Source organism: Oryctolagus cuniculus, chromosome 8, assembly GCF_964237555.1.
Source record: "Oryctolagus cuniculus chromosome 8, mOryCun1.1, whole genome shotgun sequence".
Taxonomy (NCBI): Eukaryota; Metazoa; Chordata; class Mammalia; order Lagomorpha; family Leporidae; genus Oryctolagus; species Oryctolagus cuniculus.
In genome coordinates, this window is record NC_091439.1 from 10,332,136 (window position 1) to 10,352,239 (window position 20,104).

Here is a 20,104-nt window from a genome sequence, read left to right on the forward strand (position 1 = left end):
GACCACAATGGTTGGAGGTGTGCCGATCCGAAGCCAGGAGCCAGGAGCTTCCTCCAGGTCTCCCACGTGGGTGCCATAGCCCAAGGACTTGGACCATCTTCTACTGCTTTCCCAGGCCATAGCAGAGAGCTGAATTGGAAGTGGAGCAGCCGGGACCCATATGGGATGCTGGCACTGCAGGTGGCGGCTTGCTTTACCTGCTCCCTCAGTGCTGGCCCCTCCAATTTCAACTTAATATATCACACACTGAATTCCTGATTTCCATCCTCCACCCACCTAAAACCACAAACCTTGCTCTTTTGTCATCTTTTCCATCTCAGAGGTGGCTCTTCCATCCTTCCAGCTACCCATGCAAAAGTCAAACAAAACCAAAAACCTGTGGGTGCTATTCTTGAATCCTTGAATGCTCCCATTGGGCCACGCTGCTTATCTAATCTATCAGCAAGCCCCATTGAGCTACCTTCTCAATAGACCCAGAATCGGGTCACTTCTCCCCACCCCCACCACTCCACTCTGGTCCAGTGCTCCAGTGACTCCCGGGGATTCTTGCTTGCAGTTGTCCCCTGCAGGGTTTTCCTGCTTCTGCGTTGCCTTGGCCCTTGCCCTCTCCTTTCATGTTAACCTCCATGTAGTGAGCAGAGGGCGTCTTACAAATGTGTCAGGCATGGAGCTGCCAGCCTTAGTAGCTCTGTGCGCCCAGAGCCAGACGAGTCCTGACTGTGGCCTTCTAGGTTCCGGAATCTGCTCGCCTCTCCTTGAATCCATTGCTCCTCGGATCCCATCCTTTGCTTCCTCCGCACCCACCCAGCTCCAGCAGTGCTGATGCCCCTGCCGCTTTTTGAAGATCCCAAGCACTCGCTCAGCTTGGGATCGTTCACACCTGTCAACAGCTCTGTCTGGTGTAGTCTCCCCATGAGAAAAGATGACACTTGTATTTGTTTCAGACCAAGTCCATTGCTAGTGCTCTGCAGGTGAGGACGCATGTCTTGTTCTGCCACCTGCCTCTTCTCCATGTCTCCCCTGCTGTTTCTCCCTCTAGGACGTGGCTGTCAGCAGTCATGAGCTGTATTCACTTCACTGTGTTCCTGCACTGGACTTATTCTCTACCTCACGAGGCCAGGTGCTTTCTTTGTTCCCTGCTTGTTGAATCATTGACTGACCAACCGATGGAATTTGATACTTGGTGCTGCCTGCACACCAATGTGAAATGTGTAACCTATGTAACCTTCTGCCTCTATTCTGTAGCCCTGGTGTTGTGTGTTCCAGGCAGGTGTTGGGGGAGCAGGTGAGGGATGCGAGGATGTTCCCCCAAACACTGGGCTCACTCTTTTCAAAGAACTTGCTAGATCTACAAGGTTATTCTAATTTGCACAGCACAGTAACGCTCTTTCCGTGTGGGGTTAGAGATAGTTTGTGGTGAGCTCATGGCGGCAGGCATAGCTTCCGCGAGGGAGACAGCTGTGCACCTGGCCTGGAGGAGTGGCCAGAATTTGGCAGAAGTACAAAGTGAGCAATGGTTCAGAGGCGAGGGGGAGGCCTAGGTTCTGAGCACGTATGTGTGTAAATGTGATTCCTCCCACCATATATACGTTTAGCCAATGTGTGGTGCTCCTACCACAAAGAGAGAATACAGCCACATATTTATATACATATATATAATATTTACAAAATAGAATATTATTTTATTCAATGTTCTGTAACTTTCTCAAGTTAGCAGTAGATAAATGGAATCTTTCTGTAGTAGCTACACATCTGATCTCCCTGAATTTGCTTCCTCGACAATAAAATGAGCAGAACCATACCTGTTTCTTCAGGTTAGTATGATCAGTAAAATGTAGTGGGCTCAAATTCTGGGATACCTGTCAGCTGTACTTTTGGGGCTGGCATTGTGACTCAGTGAGTTAAGCCACTGTTTGTGATGCAGACATTCCTTCTCTGTGTGCTGGTTCAAGTCCTGGTTGCTCTGCATCTGACCCAGTTCCCTCTAATGCACCTGGGAAAGCAGCAGAAGATGACCCAAGTGCTTGGGCCCCTGCACCCACATGGGAAAGCTGGGTGAGTTTCCTGACTCCTGGTTTTGGCTTGACTCTGCCCTAACCGTTACAGTCATTTGGAGAGTGAACCAGCAGATGGAACACCTCTTTCTTTCTCTGTCTCTCCCTCTCTCTTTCTGTCTCTCTGCCTTTCAAATAAATAAAAATAAATTAAAAAAAACTTTATCTTTTACTCTCATTTTTCTGTTAGAGCAGGTGCAGACAAGTAATCTGTGCTGAGTAGTTGGTTATCTTGTCTTGAGTGGAGATTACAATGACATTGAATTAATCTAGCTATTACTAGGTGAGAATTAATGATAGTACCCATGAACATGATTTATTACATTACACACATATACAGACGTCTATAAGTATGAGGAGTTTTTAATATGTATTTGTGGGTATGTGCATTTCTTTTGTCCTTGCCATAGTGTTGAATAGTGGTTTAATGTATGGTACGAGTGGTAGCTGTATTGCCCAGAATAAAATCCTGGCTCCACCTCTCTACCGGCTGTGTGTCCCTGGGCAAATTAGTCAGCCTTTCTGTCCCTTAACAGTCTCATTTTTAAAGTAAGATTAATAATAATAAATAACAGCAATAAGATTAATACCTGCTTCATGGGTAGTTCTGTGGCACAGATCCAGTAACACATACAAAGTGCTTTTCCTGGTAGCTGTTATTACCATGTAGCCAGGATCTTCATGTACTAGTTCTATTACCCTCCCAGGTTTTATAGCACAGTCTGACCTCGTGTGTCCCTTTTGGCTAGTAAAGCAGTTGGTGAGAAGCTGAATAATAAGTCCCAGCCTTGGGTTTACCGTATTCTGCCTCATAACATGCACACACTTAATACTAATCTGGATTTTTCCCACCCTGGCTAATCATTACTTCTCAAAAAATGCTGACCAAATCTGAAAATAATCTTCAGTTCTGTCGCCCATTTAAAAGCAATGTTTTCCAGTGTGGCTAGCTTTCTCAAACCACTCTCCTGGTGGATGACATTCATTACTGTGGCGGCTATTCATTTTTGTTAAATTAATCTTTCAAGGGTGAGTAATGACCATAAGACTTGGAATGTTTTTTTGATCTATGAGTGAGTGGGGATGAAGTTTGGAAATCCAACATGGGCTGGCTGGAGTGGCGGCGAAGTGTGGAACGGGCTGTGTGGCATGATGGAGCTGGTGGCGGCAGCTGCTGTCATTGCTAAAGCAACTGCTGTGTTACCTCATGTATCACTGGTTATATAGGACGTGAAGCGCGCTTCAGTGTGGAAATGACGCAAGCTTTGCTAGTCAAGTGGCTCTCAGTCTCTACCTGGAGGTTAGTAGCAGCTAGTGTGTGTGTGTGCGCGTGTGTGTGCGCATGTGTTTAGTGAATAATCAATCAACTCAAACCCAAAGTGCACTTTCCATTCATCATGTAAAGCAGCTTTAATTGCAGACAGTAAGCAAGGGAGTCAAGAAAGATCAAGTAGGACAAGGACACAGAGACTGGTGGAGGATTGAAATTTAGTAGAATGATCAGGGAGAGCCTGTGTGTTGAGGTGACACTGGGCAGAGGCATGAATTAAGCGGAGGAGTATTAAGGCTATCCCAGGGCAGAGTGCTCCAGACAGAGAGGCCCCTACAGAGAAGGCCCGAGGCAGGGACCTGCGTGCAATGAGGGCAGAAAGTGACGGGGTTGGGAGGAGGGGGTTCTAGGGGGGCGGGGTAGGGGGGTGGAAGGTCATATCTTGAGGTGAGGTGGACAGGGCGTGAGGAGCAAGATCACGTAGGGTCTCATGGGACAGGGTAAGGAAGCAGGATTTGCTTCTGGAAACACTGAAATCCAGTGAAGGTTTTTGAGCACAATGGCTTGATCAGGTTTTTAGTTTTAAAAGATCATTCTAGATGCTGTGTGAAGAAGAGGCAGAGGCAAGGGGTCTAAGCAGGGAGAAAATAATGAGATAATTTCTACATTATATATACATGTAATTGCATCATTGTATCATGGGTTATATTAATATATAATGACAAATTACATTTCTGTATTTGTGTTTGTAATAGTTATGTAAGTCATATATGGGTAGCCATAATATATTGTTATATAATAATAGATAATATTATTACATGCCAAGAATATCATTCTTTTCATAATACTTCCATGTTATTATACATTTATTTTTATTTCTTCCAAGATGTATTTATTAATTTGAGAGGCAGAGTTACAGAGAGAGAGAGAGGTCTTCCATCCCCAGATGTCCTTAATGGCCAGAGCTGACCTGATCTAAAGCCAGGAGCCAGGAGCTTCTTTTGGGTCTCCCACATTAGTGCAGGGGCCCAAGGACTTGGGCCATCCTCCGCTGCTTTCCCAGACACATTAGCAGGGAGATGGATCAGAAGTGGAGCACCCGAGACTTGAACCAGCACCCATACGGAATGCTAACACTGCAGGCCGGGGCTTTAACCCGCTGCACCACAGCACCAGCCCCTCTATAATACATTTTATAATCATGATGTGTAATGCATGCTTTATCTATCATTTTGTAATTTAATATTCCAAGAAAAAAGGGTACTAGCTTGGAGTAGGGAGATCACTACATAGCAGAATTACTTATTCAATTCAAGGAAGATGGTTTAAAGTTCAATCCAACAGGACTTGCCCTTGGATTTTCTGTGGGATGGGAAAGTGAAAGAGGGCTCATGGAGGAAGCCCACGTTTTTGTTACAGAAATGTTGTGAGTATTGATGCCCCTTAGTGAGATGGAGAGGCGTAAGGTGAGGTAGGTGCAGGGAGTAGGATGGGAATGACAATGTAGATGAAATGCTTAGTAAGTGACTGGATACACAGAGAAGTCAGGTGGAAATACGAACGGTCTTTCAAAAGTTCATGGAAAAGGATTGCTATAATAATAATTATAATAATAATAATGAAATTGTGCATAGGTTTCAGAACTTTTTCACCAAAGGAAGCTTACCTTTTAATTCTATTCTCCATGAACTTTGAGAAATACTCTTGCATTTCTGTAAGTATTCATTAATACCTAAACTAATTTATTTTCTTTGGCAATACTTTTCTAGCTGTGTGCTTACTTGTATGTACAGGTTAGAATATTAAGTGTGTTTCGCTTCCGTGGCTGTAGGGTTTTGCTTTGATCCCCATGCTGTTTAGCAGGAATTTATGTTCCCTTAGTTCAGCAGGTTTGGGGTTATAGGGCAAAAGAAAAAATTGCCAGACATCCAAAAGGCAACCATCCGTTTCATCGCTGGCTCCTGAGAGCCTGGGCTCACCGCGGAGTGTGTTGGCTCCTGTGTGATGGAGAGAGGGTGGAGGAGAAGGTTTGGAGAGGGGCCGGCCACAGCAGGCGACTTAGTCCTGCTGGGAGGACGTTTGCGTTGGAGCCACGGCAGCCTCTTGGTCGGGGACTGGGAGGCCCAGCAAAGATAGACTTTGTGCTTTCTTGCCCTGAAAACAGCAGGGAGACTGTCTAAGGATGAGACTGCCGGCAGAGTGGTGCCCACCGTGGGGGCGTCTCTGGGTTTCCCAAGAGCATCGGTCAGGAGGAGCAATGGGAGAGACGCGGCAGCTCCCGAGCTGACTCTGCCCTCAGTTCCTGGCACTAGGTGAGCCCTGGTTTGAATGTGATCTCTTAGGGGGTGCAGAGGGCGTCTCAGTCATGGCTGGAGTTTGCCACTAACCTCATTGCATGAGAGGTCAGAATGGGTTCAGTTTGATTTAGAGAAATAAATGCATCTGAGGTGTCCTGTGTCTGAGCGTTAGCAAAGAGAATCTGTACTGATGACACTCATAAGACTGTAAAAGGAAGGCAGCAGCTACCATCAAGTTCAAGTCCTGGTCTAGGTGAGGTGTCCACGGAGAAGCCTGTCCCAGCCAGTGAAGACAAAGCTGTTCCCCACTGGGAGCACAGATGGATTCAGCCCACTTTGCAGTGGTCCATGCAGAGAAAGCTTCTTAAGGACCCTGACCAGGAGAGCCCCGCCTGAGTAGATGGACTCCTAGAGTTGTCCCCTAGCTTAGAAGCTCTGAGGAAGAAGGCCTGGTTGAACAAGGCAGCAAGGGTCAGGGCTGGGGATGGGGGAGGGACAGGAGGGGGATTCGCCTCTGATGAGACTGGAAGCATTTGCTTTTTTTTTTTTTTTTCTTTTAAAGATTTACTTCATTTATTTGAAAGGCAGAGTTACAGAGAGAGAGAAGGAAAGAGAGGGAGAGAATCTTCCATCTGCTGGTTCACTCCCGAAATGGCCACATTGGTCCTGGCTGGGGCAGGCTGAAACCAGGAGCTTTATCCGGGTCTCCCACTTGGATGCAGGGACCCAAGGACTTGGGTCATCTTCTGCTGCTTTCCCAGGAGCATTAGCAGGGAGCTGGATTGGAAGTGGAGCAGCCGGGACTCAAACTGGTGCCCATATGGGATGCTGGCACTGCAGGCAATGACTTAACCCGTTACACAACAGTGGCCCCGGCGAGAAACCTGTTTTTCCAGATTTAGGAAGCATGGTTCTACTTTTAGCTCATCAAAAGAGAAGCTGTAGATTTGTGTTGTTCTTTGGACAACACTGCAAGCCGCTCGAAGAAAAAGAGATTAAGTGAAAGCAACCAGCTTTCCCAGCCATGTCAGCATCCACTTAAGTCACGGACTTCAACTTGGCTTTGACTGCCAGGGCTCCTGGCTTCCCTCTCGTGCCATGGCCCTCTTTGGCAGTCTGGCGGAGCCCTTGTCAAAATGACCTTTACAAAGGCACGGGATAAAATACTTAGATTACAAAACAAGCAAGTCGTGTTGAAAGAGAAAAAGTAAAACATTGAGAAAGACAGATGTGGGCCACATTACCATTTTTGCTCCTTTGTGAAGGCCTCTGGTGAAAATATTTAGTGGTAGGTGTAACCAATCCCTTCTTTCTGAAGCAGTGACCAGCAAAAAGCAGCTTTGGAGAATACGGAGAGACGTGGGCTTCCTCATGGTGGCCAAGCCAAAGGTACAGCACAGTTTGCAAATTTCCATTAGGAATTAGTGAAAGATGAAGTCTTGCCCATTGAAATTCATAGAGTTCCTAAATCCCTTCAGACTGAAAAGCTCTCTTGCTAGATTTTCATGGGAACACAGAAATCTATTAGGCCACACGGATGTGTGTCTGTGTGTGTGTGTGTGTGTGTGTGTGTATGTTTAGGGATTTGTCCCCACGTAGGAAAACTTTATGTTTTCTTTTATGGCTACACTGTGTCTTTGCAGCCTCCTACGAGCTGTTTCTTTGGGTCCCTTAGAAGAAGTTTTCTTGTTTCCAATGAAAACAACGGTTAGACCATAGCTCTAGGAGAAAGGATTTGGGAAGGGGCATTGCTTCACAAAGAGACGGCTGTGGCCAAGACTTCCAGGTCTGGAGAGGCTGAGGGCTTTCTCCTGGAGCCCTTGCGTTTGGCGGCCAGCTCAGCCACTCTGGAGTCAAGCAGAGAATGGAAGCAGCGATCCAGAACAAACTCGGAGGGAAATCTGCAAAAGCTTCTGCCTGGGAGAAGGAATAGAGGTCAGGGGTCAGGCTGCTGCAGGGAAAAGACCTGCGCATGCGTCTTATTCCCGTTTCGGGAGGGCTGGGTCTCTTCTCAGGCGCAGGGGTTCTGCATGAGCACAAGCAAGGCCATGGCCGGCTAAAATACTTGCCTGCCAGGATTTGTCTCCGAGAGGAGAGCTGAGTGCCAGGTAACATTCTCTTGGGACGTTCCTCTGAGGAATGGCCCTGTTTATTATTTTGTGCGAGGACCAAGCATTGTGGACTTAGCTACATTTCCCTAACAGCAACAGGATTCCACTGGCAACCTGGGGAAATGTGTCACAAGCTGTTGTCTGGGTTCTCCAGGCGGGCATCTTCCTGTTCAACCAGTGCTCTGTCCGCACACCTGTCTGAAGGGTGTTGCTCTACCCAGAAACCCTTGCTCTTTGCCTCTCTCTCTCTGCCCCTGTTTCATTTATGCCCCTCAAAATACACACTCGTGGGCTGTTTTTGTCTCTTGCACATACATTCTGTTATTTTTGTCTGTCCCACGGATCTCACATTTTTGAGGAAGGTTAGGGAAAAGTTTTGTAAAAAAGCAAGTCATGAGATACAGACATGTGCTGCTTAGTCATGGCCATACATTTTGAGAAACATGTCATTAGGCCATTTAATCCTTGTGTGAATATCATAGGGGATATGACCGACCACCTGGGTGGCGCTGCCCAGTTGCTGTGTGTGGCCTCTCAATGTGCTCACTGTACATGTAGGAGGCTGCTGCTGGTCAACCCTATGTACTGTTTTACAGTAAACACGTTTGAAGAAGATTTATTATTTGAAATGAATGACAGAGACAGGAGACACACACACACACACACACACACAAACACACACAGCTAGAGACTATCTTCCATTTGCTGGTTCCCTCCCCAAATGCCTCCAACAGCCAGGTCTAAACCAGGCAGAAGCCAAGAGCCAGGAGCTCCATCTGGGTCTCCTACACTGGCAGTAGGGGCTCAAGTACTTAATTTGCAGCCTCCCAGGTGCATTAATAGGAGGCTGGATCAAAAGCATGGAGTAGCCAGGACTCCACCCAGGCACTCCGATATGGGATATGGGTGTCCCAAGTGGTGGTTCACCCTGCAGTGCCATAATACCTGCTCCAGTAAGTAGGAGGTAACTCTAAAATAACAATAAAGGTACATTCGTTATCATTGTTGACTAGCATGCACTGTACGTGCTATACTTTGGCAGTGCAGTGGGTTTGTTCACACCAGCATCACCACCAATAAGTGAGTCACCTGTTGTGTTCCAATGGCTACAGCTGTCACCAGATGATAGAAAATTTTTAGTTCCATTACAATCTTACAGGACCTCCATCATATATGCATTGTGGTGTTGACTGGAATACTGGGATGTAGCACATGACTCTAGTTTTAAATTGCCAATGCTGTTTTGAAGCAAAATAAAAGCATGGTTATAAGATGACTGGTGCAGTGAAAGCAGAAATAATTATAGACTGAGTTACATGCCATTTATATGGATTTGTTTTTGGATTTAACAGTCAAGAAGCCACACACAAACATACCTACAGGTGGGCTGCCTCTTGGAGAAGCACCTGGCTCCTGGCTTCAGATCAGCGCGGTGCGCCGGCTGTGGCGGCCATTGGAGGGTGAACCAACGGCAAAGGAAGACCTTTCTCTCTGTCTCTCTCTCTCTCACTGTCCACTCTGCCTTTCAAAAAAAAAAAAAAAAAAAAAAAAGAAAAAAAAGAAAAGAAAATGTATGAGCTGTTGCCAGACATCAGGTTAGACAGAGACCTTACATTTTCTTTAGATTCTCTGTAGCACCTCTTCTCCAGAATATTCAGAATTATTCCCTATTGTAGCATCTAAGCTGGTGATTCCAAGCAATCTGTTCGCCAGCATTAAGAACGTCATTGAATTAATCTAACAAACGGTGGCCTGAAGAGGCTCTTTCCAGCACAGAGATTCAAAGTGACTCTGTTGGTTGGGCTGATGGGAAAATTGCCTTGGAGACACTCAGCTGGGTGTTCAGGGTCCCTGGAAGGGGACAGACGCTCTTGTTAGGTCGTTACAGATCCATCCTTCTTGGGATGCCCAATATGCAGTCTCAGGATTCAAGGTTGCAATTCTCTCTTCTCCAGAAAATTCCTTTCAGATAAGAAGTAAGCTTGAAAAATACCTGTTATTGGAAGGATCATTCAAGCCATTGTATCTTTCAACCCTAACTTGCTAGCCAACAAAGCCAACTTCATTAATTTGATCTTTAAGTTCTGCATTCTGAAGATTAAGGTTCTTATATTTTCTGTAAGTCTGAGAATTCTACTTTTCTACTGCTAATTCAGACTGTGGGAAACAGAAGCCTCCTTCCTCTTCTTTGTTTTGGATATCTGGATATTTTAAATTAAAAACAAAAGCCTCAATAATTGTTCCCTTTAATCACAGCATCAAATTTTTAGTTATTCTTTTGCCATTCATCCAATGGGAATCTGACCTCAAATAACTGAAGTGGCTGCTTTGCTTTCCACATATGGAAAAAAGAAATTACATAGCTTGTGCTTCCTTCATTGGTGGCCTCTACACAACTTCTAATAGGCACAGGCGAATACGCACACTTTAAGGTGAGATCTTCCTGGAAGATGAGCGAATAGTAAATTAGAAGTTTCCCCATTGGATTTTCTGTACCCATCACAATAGGAGAAAATGAGAGGTTTCTGAATCACAAAACAGCACCCACTATCCATAGACATCCAAACAGCATCTTCCCTGCCATCTCAATGGTGCTAGTTCTTGAAGAGCAAAATTGCTTATCTGCTTTAGAGACAGAAGAGCGAGGCTGAGGTAGAGGCTGAATGTGTACAAGCCGTGGGGCTCCGTGGGGGCTCAGAGTGGAATGACATCCCTGCCCTGTGCTTCCGGAGCGAGCTGTGCTGCCTGGGTGATGATGTCCTTTCATCCTGCTTACTCAAAGCAGGATCCCTTCTTTTCCAGGAAAACCTTGTCACTCACATTTAGGTGACGGTGTGGTCATTTGCCAGCAATGCATGCTCAGAGTCTATCCATCTGTGTGATGGTCAATTTATTTTTTATGAAGTCACTTAGCACAGTCTTGGCAAAACCGTAATTCAGAGTGTGGTGGTGTTATTTCAGGCCCTTACACGAGAGGAAAGAAGAGCAATGCTCACACGGGGTCATTGTGGTCTTGGTCCATTAAGCCTCTGTGTGCTGAGACGGCCAGCGAGGCCCTGACTGTGCCTCTGGGATACTTCACACTGTTTTCCCCCTCATACTTAGGCAACTTACTTACTTTTCTATTTATTTTGCATTGCATGTTTTGCTCCATGGCCACCTAAGTTACATTTTGAGAAAAGGAAGTAGGAAGATCCTATGCAGAGCTTCAATAACTTGTCTGCTATTGTCTTTAAAATGAATAAGGTTTATTATTCTTATCACAAAAGAGACCTAATTATTTAGAGGATTTAGGGTAATCAGAGTTAACATTTCTGAAACACACACAAGCGCACGCACACATTTGTATACCCTGTATTTTAAAATAAACTTAGATCTTACTAATCATTACATATTTTTGGATGCTTTTCCATTTGACAATATACAAAGGTAGCTCAGAAAGTTAGTAGAAAATGGGATTAAAAGAGACGCTTATTTTTAAAAAGATTTATTTATTTGAAAGGCAGGGTGACAGTGACAGAGGGATAGACAGAGAGAGAGAGAGATCTTCCATTCACTGGTTTACCCCCTAAATGGCTGCAACACTCAGGGCTGGGTCAGGCTAAAGCCAGGAGCCAGGAGCTCCGTTCGGGTCTCTCACACAGGGGGCAGGGGACGAAGCACTTGGGCCGTCTTCCACTGCTGTCTTCCCTGGAGCATTAGCAGGGAATTGCGTCAGAAGTGGAGCAGCAGACGTTGGCACCCGTGCGCTGATACGGGAGGCCAGCCCTGCAAGCAGCAACTTAAGCCGCTGTTCCACAACACCAGCCCCAGAGAAGCTTCTTTTGGTGCAAAAAAAGTTTTGAAATCTGTAGTCTAGGAGTCTTGAAAAATTCATGTTAATGCATGTTACGAAAAAACTATACATGGCTCTCAAAATTTTTGCAACAAAATAAACATTTTTTGATTTAATTTCCCACTTTTAAAAGCCCCCTTGTATTATGAATATTTCTTTATGTCTTTTAAATATTTTCCCGCAGTATAATTCTAAAACACTGTATAGTGTTGTATTACATGTAAGTTCCATGATTTAGACAATGCATTGATTCTAATTTTTAGCTCTCAGAAGCAATGCTCTTCTGAACGTATTTTTTTATTTTGTCCTGTGATATAAAAATCTTTGAGTGCATCCATACTGATTTCTCTAAAGTAAGTTCCTAAAAGTAAAATTGTCAAGGTAATAAATGTGAGGATTATTAAGGCTTTTGTGTGTGTTGTGAAATTACCTTCCTGAGAAACTGCACCGTGGGGTGCGTGTTTGACCTAGCCAGCCATTAATATGCCAGTTATGACCCTTGAATCTGTTTTTGAAGCCTGTGGGTCCAAGCCCTGGCTCTGTTTCTGATTTCAGCTTCTTGATGGCCCAAGTAATTGGGTCCCTACCACCCACTTGGGAGACCTGGATTGGTATTTGGGGAGTGAACCAGAGGATGGGAACTCTGTCTCTTTTCTGTTTCTCTGCCACTCAAACACATAAAATTAACATTTAAAAATCTATACCAAGTCGCATCCCCACCAGCCACCCCCTCCTGCCTCCCTTCATTGTACCTTCAGCTGACCCACTGTTTCTCCATTTGGCCTTAATGTCTCTGCATAAGAAAACCGCTGGCTTTCAAGTGAGGAGGGATATCTTCCCAGATTTTGTATGCTTTTTACTTGAAATGCAGAGCTATCCTCAGAATCCTTGTCCACATGGAATTTTAGGCACAGAAGGCCGAATTGTTCCACAAGAAGCCTGTTTGCTACCCCCACTTTGTGGCTGTGTGTGCGCCTGAAATACAAGGACACATCAAGTGTACTCCAGTTTTCAATCCACACATATGTTTTCCTAACATACCTTTTCCACGAACTTTTTGAAGAACCCTCATTTGTGTGGATTTCAAACCATTTTCACACAGGGACTGGTGTGTGTGCAGCGGGTTAAGCCACCTGTGATGCTGGCGTCTGATATAGAACTGACGGTTCGAGTCCCTGGCTGTTCCACTTCCAATCCAGGTCCCTGCTGATGCACCTGGGAAGATGGTGGAAGACAGATGCCGCCCACATGGATGACCTGGGTGGAGTTCCTGGCTCTTGGCTTTGGGCTGCCTCAGCTCTGGCTGTTGCAGTTATTTGGGGAGTGAACCAATGGATGGAAGATACTCTCTCTCTGTTCCTCTGCCTATCAAGTAAATAAAATAAATATATTAAAATGTATTAAAATACATTTTTATGCCAAAATTAACTTTCCTTTGATTTTCCTTTCCCACCAACTTTCTAAAGCAGCCTCATAGGGGTGGAGATCGGCCAGTCTCCTGCGTTGCACATCACTCCAAGCCATCAGGCCTGGGCCTCCATCAGGGCACTGCAGGCCAGGACTGGAGTCGGGAGTCACCTTGCATGGGTTTATGGGTACTAAGAAATCACAGCCACCGGTGAGGTGGGCATCTGGGATGCTTCTCAAGTCTCCAATCCCCCTCCACGGGGGTCTGAAGGAGGTAGCGGTGCAACCAGACAGGTGCCTTGCGGATGAGATGGCAGGAGAGGGTCCTGTACAGGAAGCCCCCGTTCTGAGAGCTCCCATTCTGGAACACTTACCCAGGCCCAAGACGGCGGTTATCTTTAAATCCCAGGAGAAGCCAATCTTTAGCCCGTGTCAGAACTTTCAGTAAACTGTGTCCAGAGGGATTAGGAGCTGCTGAGGGCAGCAGCGGGGGTTGGGGGTGTGAGTGTGAGTGTTCAGCCCCTGGGCCAATGGCCGAAGTGCTGAGGCCGGTGCTGCCTGGGTAAGTGTCTCCTGGCCGGGGTGTTCCGCTCTCTGGTTGCTCACGAATGTCTGGGCAGCTTGATTTTTTAAAAATCACTTTTATTATTCTTTACAAAATTTGTTTTTCCTTTTGGTTAACATGCAATAATTCATGGAGTTTGGTATGACCTGTCAACACATGTAGACAGCCTGTACTTATTAAATCAGGGTGATTAATATTTCCATTTCTGTATCATTGTTTCATGTGTTGAGCCTTGGAGAGAACCTGACTCTTCTTTTTTTTTTTTTTTTAAAGATTAATATTTATTTGAAAGTCAGAGTTACACACAGAGAGAAGGAGAGGCAGAGAGAGAGAGAGAGGTCTTCCATCCACTGGTTCACTCCCCAATTCGCCACAATGGCAGGAGCTGGGCTGATCTGGAGCTAGGTGCCAGGAGCTTTTTCCGAGTCTCCCACGTGGGTGCAGGGGTCCAAGCACTTGGGCCATCTTCTACTGCTTTCCTAGGCCACAGTAGAGAGCTGGATTGGAAGTGGAGCAGCCGGGACTTGAACTGGTACCCAGATGGGATGCCGGCACTGCAGGTGGGGGTTTACCTGCTGTGCCACAGCTCTGGCCTGAGAACCTGACTTCTTGACCTCTGCCTCCACACCCTATCTGTCTTACTGTAGGGTGGGGCCCCGCGGGGCAGGCTTCTCCGGCCAGGCCTGCACATGGGCAAGCAGGAAGGTGTGGGGGCTGCGAGGACCAGCTTGTGATTTAGAACAAATCAAAGCACTTTGCAAATCAGATTTTAACTGCCTTAGCTCTCACTCTCTTAACGCGTTTCTCGACAGAATTGTCTTTGTTGTGACAACAAATTGTTGCTTCTACCAATCTTTTCTTTCTTTCTTTCTTTCTTTCTTTCTTTCTTTCTTTCTTTCTTTCTTTCTTTCTTTCTTTCTTTCTTTCTTTTTTTTTTGACAGGCAGAGTGGACAGTGAGAGAGAGAGAGAGAGAGACAGAGAGAAAGGTCTTCCTTTTCTGTTGGTTCACTCCCCAATGGCCGCTGAGGCCAGCGTGCTGCGGCTGGTGCACCGCACTGATCCGAAGGCAGGAGCCAGGTGCTTCTCCTGGTCTTCCATGGGGTGCAGGGCCCAAGCACTTGGGCCATCCTCCACTGCACTCCCTGGCCACAGCAGAGAGCTGGCCTGGAAGAGGGGCAACCAGGACAGAATCCGGCGCCCCGACCGGGACTAGAACCCAGTGTGCCGGCGTCGCAGGTGGAGGATTAGCCTAGTGAGCCGCAGCGCCGGCTCTACCAGTCTTTTCAAATCATTCTAATTTGAGTGGTTTGCCTTATTTTCCATAAAGGTCTATGTACACACAGTTTTTCAGGGAACAAAACTCTTTGGTGCTTCGGGCAGTGCCTCAGCTAGATTTCTGGCTGGTGTCTGAATGGTTTCTTAAATTGCAAACTATGCAGGGAAACAGAGAATGTTTTTATTCCTAATCTGAGTATTCTTTTTGGGAGAAGACATGGTTGCCCAGGGTTACCTTCCTCTGCACTTGTCACCTCTGTGCTCAGGGAGGCCAGAGTTTGCCCCCCGGCAGTTGCGACCCCAGCCTGGCCTGGCCTGGCCTCTGCTGGTCTCTCTCTCTTCCCTCTGCTCCTCTCCTCCTCCCTTCACTCCTCCCCACCTGCCTCCACGTCCGTCTTCAGATGGCCTTTTCTTTCACTGTGACTTGACATGGTGCTTGGTGCTAAGACAGCTTAGTCATTGAGGGGAGGGCAGGTGGCTCAGCAGTTAGGTTAACCCCTTGGGACACCCCCAGCCCCTATCAGAGTGCCTGGATTGGAGTTAGAGGACCTGAGTAAAAGCCGTGCTTCTCTATTCAATATCTGCTTAAATGTGTACATTCAGGCTGCATTGCTTAGTGTTTTCTTACTTGTAAAATTGTGCTGGGTGTGTTTGGTAGAGAATGCCAAGGCTCTCCCGATTGACCACCTAAACCCCCTGTGGGGAGGGGGAGGCCAGGTGACTAACTGGGGCCCGGAACATGGGAAAGCACCTGGCTTGGATCATTCTCTGCCAAGGCAGCCACACCCTGCTTTGAGTTTAGAGTATAATGGTCATGTGAAAATTATTTTAGTTACCTTAAAAATTATTTGTAAAATATATTTAAAGGATATTCGTGACCTGCTTAAAATGTTGCCTTAAGTAAAATGAGTGTTTTCTTTGCGTATTCTCTGATTCAACAAGTTTCCACAGATGGGACAAATACTCACATTGTCCTTCCTGAATGGATGAGGCCTCGTGGGATTGTACCTTCTAGGAAGTTACTTGATTTTCCCAATCATATAAACAGTAGGAGAGGAGAGAGTTGGCAAACCCATTGGCTCAAACCATGCTGGCACCCCCAGAGCAAATGAGTCCCACGCACAAAACGGTGATCCCACCACGGCCTTGTTGGACATAAAGCCAATTCATCCACTCAGGGCCAGAAAAACAAGAATCTAGGCAGGGCAAATGAATGTTGTCATGGCTCTTTTTCCTCTATTGTCAGAGGCCTATAAACTCAAAGTGAGAATTGAGAACAGAACTGGGGACAAGGCCTAATCTAAATTCATTCCAAAAGGGATGCTACTTGGAGCTACAAAATGGGCTTGGCTAGAGTGTGTGAGTGTGGGTGAGTGTGTGTGGGAGGGAGAGAGAGAGAGAGAGAGAGAGAAAGAGAAAGATAAAACTGGAATATGGCCTATGTGGAAACTGCAAATGACGATCTCACAGATGTAGGAGTAGGAAGGGGAGAGAGAGGGTGCTTGGATAATAGGTGCCAGAACACAGGTAGGTGGGAGACTTAAGTTTCAGTCTCCCACAGCAATAAGAGTGACTACAGTTTATAATAATGTATCACATATTTTATGAAGAGCCAGAAGACAGAAGGCTGAAGTTTTCCAAGACAAAGAAATGATAAATGTTGCAGGGGTGGGGAACTTCTAGCCTATGGGCTGTATAAGGCCCACAAAATCATCTGGTCAGGCCTTGCCAAAGCAACCACAGGGAGGGCTCAACATTCAATGTAAGTCTGTAGCAGGTTAATTTTTAAGTTGATCATTTTGTATGGCTCATGAATGAATGATGTTATAAACATCCAAATGGCACTTGGCAGAAAAAAATTTCCCCATTCCTGTAAGGATGTGGAACTGCTAATTACATGATTTGATTATTATGCATTGTATATGTGTATAGAATTCTCACACAGTACCCCATAAATATACATAATTATCATACATATAAAACAATCATGAGATTGTATTGTAAATAGAAATACTAAATTAAAATATACTTGAAATACAGTCACCAAGAGGAAACTGAGATGACATTTAAGATATTGCTGACTTTCAAGTAAATAATTTTTCACACTAAAAAACAGTAGGGGCTGGTGTTGTGGCGTAGCAGGTAAAGCCACTGCCGGTAACACTGGCATCTTATATGGGTGCTGGTTGGAGTTTCAGCTGCTCCACTTTCAATCCAGCTTCTTGCTAATGCACCTGAGAAAGCAGTGGAGAACAGCCCAAGTACATGGGCCCCAGCACACATGTTGGAGACTTGGCAGAACCTCCTGGCTCCCGGCTTCAGTCTGGCCAACCTCCAGCCATTGCATCCCATTCATTTAGGGAATGAACTAGCAGGCAGATCTCTTTATCTCTCACTCTCTGTGTATCACTCTGCCTTTCAAGTAAAAATAAATCTTGGGGGGGGGGGTAAATAAATCTTAAAAAAAGAAACAATAACTATAAAATATTTGAAAATGCTTATCAAATATTCCCTATGAAACCACCTCTCAAAGGCCCCTATTTCATTCTGAAGAGGCAAGAATGTTAGGCAACCAGTCCACCTATCAGACGTGAAATTAATTTTTTCTCATTGTTTGGTTATTGGTTCATTTCACATAAATGGGCAAATGAGGGAAGGAACATACTTAGGAGACCATGCCATTAATGAGAGAGAGAGAGAGAGAGAAAGCAAACTACATACTTGGTTTCCACATAAGGTTGTTTTTGAGGCAGAGAGACACAGACAGACAGAAATCCACCCACTGGTTGAGTCCCCAGATGCCTGCAACAGCCAGGATTGGACCTGACCAAAGCCAGGAGCTGGGAACTCTACCCAGGGCCCCCCGGTGGGTGGCAGGGACCCAACCACTTGAGTCACCAGCTGCTGCCTCCCGGGGTGCACATTAGCAGGAAGCTACACATGATGCCCTTAGTTCCGTAATTCTTATCTGTTCCTATTTGGTAAACTCCTGTCTATTCGTTAAGGCATTGAGATGTTGTCTTTGTGCACTTTGGAGGGAAAATACAAGGAAAGATTATTCCAAATTTTTCCTGCTGTACCTATTTTGTGGAATCCCACTTGAAGGGTGTCATCTAGTTCTCTCTAGGTTTCATATGTGTTTCCTGTCTTCCCTGAACAAGCCAGCATGTCATGAGGCAGTGTGGTGGAATGGCGAGAGGGTTAGATTTGGTGCCTTATAGATCTTCACTCATATTCCTGTATCACCTTTCATGAGTCAGAACTCTTTGGAAGAACTTGTTTAACTTCTATTATTTTCGTTGTCGTTTCCCATGTAAAACTGAATCCAATATCTCTTATGTAAGTTTCCTAAAGGTATAAATTTGGTATTTGTGAAGTGTCTGGGAATAGATACTCAATAAATATTATTTTTATATCTTCTTATATATTAAAAAAACAAGTTCAAATTAACGAGGCACGGCATCTTAGATTTGGAGGATGAAATGCATATAAACTTTGATGCAAAGAAATCCCATCAAGCTAAAAATCTATAAAAGCACAGATATTTAGACAATGGAAAAAACTGTCCAAGCCAACAATAAAAAAGCACTGTGAATTGATGGAGCAACTCAGAGGTGTAGCCCCTGGCTGGGTTTGTGAAGCTAGATTAGGCTGATCTGTATTTCTTGGAGTTGATAAGTATAGATTTTGACTGACCATCTGGTACTGTTTGGCTCTGTACAGCCCTGTGTTTTCATGTCAGTGATTATCTGTATTACACAGGAAGAGGCAATGGGATGATAAAGTCTAATTGCACCAGCAATGAACTTTCCATACGCAAGTTTGAACTTGTCAGTTGATGGAAGCAGAGGACTCCCCGAGGAATAGCTGAGCTGAGCTGGGGAAGGGTATCCAAGTTGGGAGGGGAGCTCTATGTGTGTTTCACTTGCAGGTCATGACCAAGTCTCCCCATGTCCCAAAGTCATTGTCATGCGAGAATAAATATCTTCTGGTTTTCTTGTACAGTGAAAACAGGGCTAGATTTTATGCATACCAGGCAAAATACCCTCACCAATGGCAAATGTGTATGTGTTGACATGTGGAATCCTACAGAGAAATTCAAAGACTTGCAGAATTCCCTGATTTGAGTATTTTCAAAGTCTGAGTCTGAAGTTTAATACGAATTCCTATGGCAAAGGGGTTTTGGCTTCCCTGTTCCTGCTTTGGAGTGATGTGATCTCCTCGGTTGTGTTAGAAAGTGAACAGTGGGAGCAGAACTATGAGAATGGCATAGCAGTTGGAATGCAGTCTCTTCCAGACTGACTCTTTGTAGAAACCACCAAGCACAGACTTCGAATGCTTTGGGGGATCTTATGAACCTTTTGATTAGAGAACTCTAGGATGTGTTGGTTAGGGGTCTTCCTCAGTACAGTGTGCTGTGGACTAGATATCAACTGCTAAGTGTAGGTCCCAGAACAGGTATGTGCTCAACAGAGTGAAAGCAGCATCTCCAAGAGATAGCTGCTCTCCTATGTGTATTGCAGCAGTGTTCATAACACCCGAGGTATGGAATCAACCTTAGCGTACATCAAATGATGAATGGATGAAGAAAATGGGGTGCAAATGTATAATGGAATACTATATGGCCTGGAAAAGGACATCCTGTTGTTTTTGGAAATATGGATGAATGTGGGAGACATGGTGAGGGAAATAAGTTGGGCAGAGAAAGAAAAATACACATGATTTCACTGGCATGTAGAATCTTAAAAAGCTCAACTCATAAAAGCAGAACGTACAAAGGTGGTTGTTGGGTAGCAGGTGGGAAAAATTACGAGATTTCAATGAAAGGGTGGACAGTTTCAGTTTTCATCATGACCAAGTTCTTTTTTTTTTTTTTTTTTTTTGACAGGCAGAGTGGACAGTGAGATAGATAGACAGAAAAGGTTCTTGGCCGGCGCCGCGGCTCACTAGGCTAATCCTCCGCCTAGCGGCGCCGGCACACCGGGTTCTAGTCCCGGTCGGGGCGCCGGATTCTGTCCCGGTTGCCCCTCTTCCAGGCCAGCCCTCTGCTGTGGCCAGGGAGTGCAGTGGAGGATGGCCCAGGTGCTTGGGCCCTGCACCCCATGGGAGACCAGGAAAAGCACCTGGCTCCTGGCTCCTGCCATCGGATCAGCGCGGTGCGCAGGCCGCAGCGCACCGGCCGCGGCGGCCATTGGAGGGTGAACCAACGGCAAAGGAAGACCTTTCTCTCTGTCTCTCTCTCTCACTGTCCACTCTGCCTGTCAAAAAAAAAAAAAAAAAAAAAGGTTC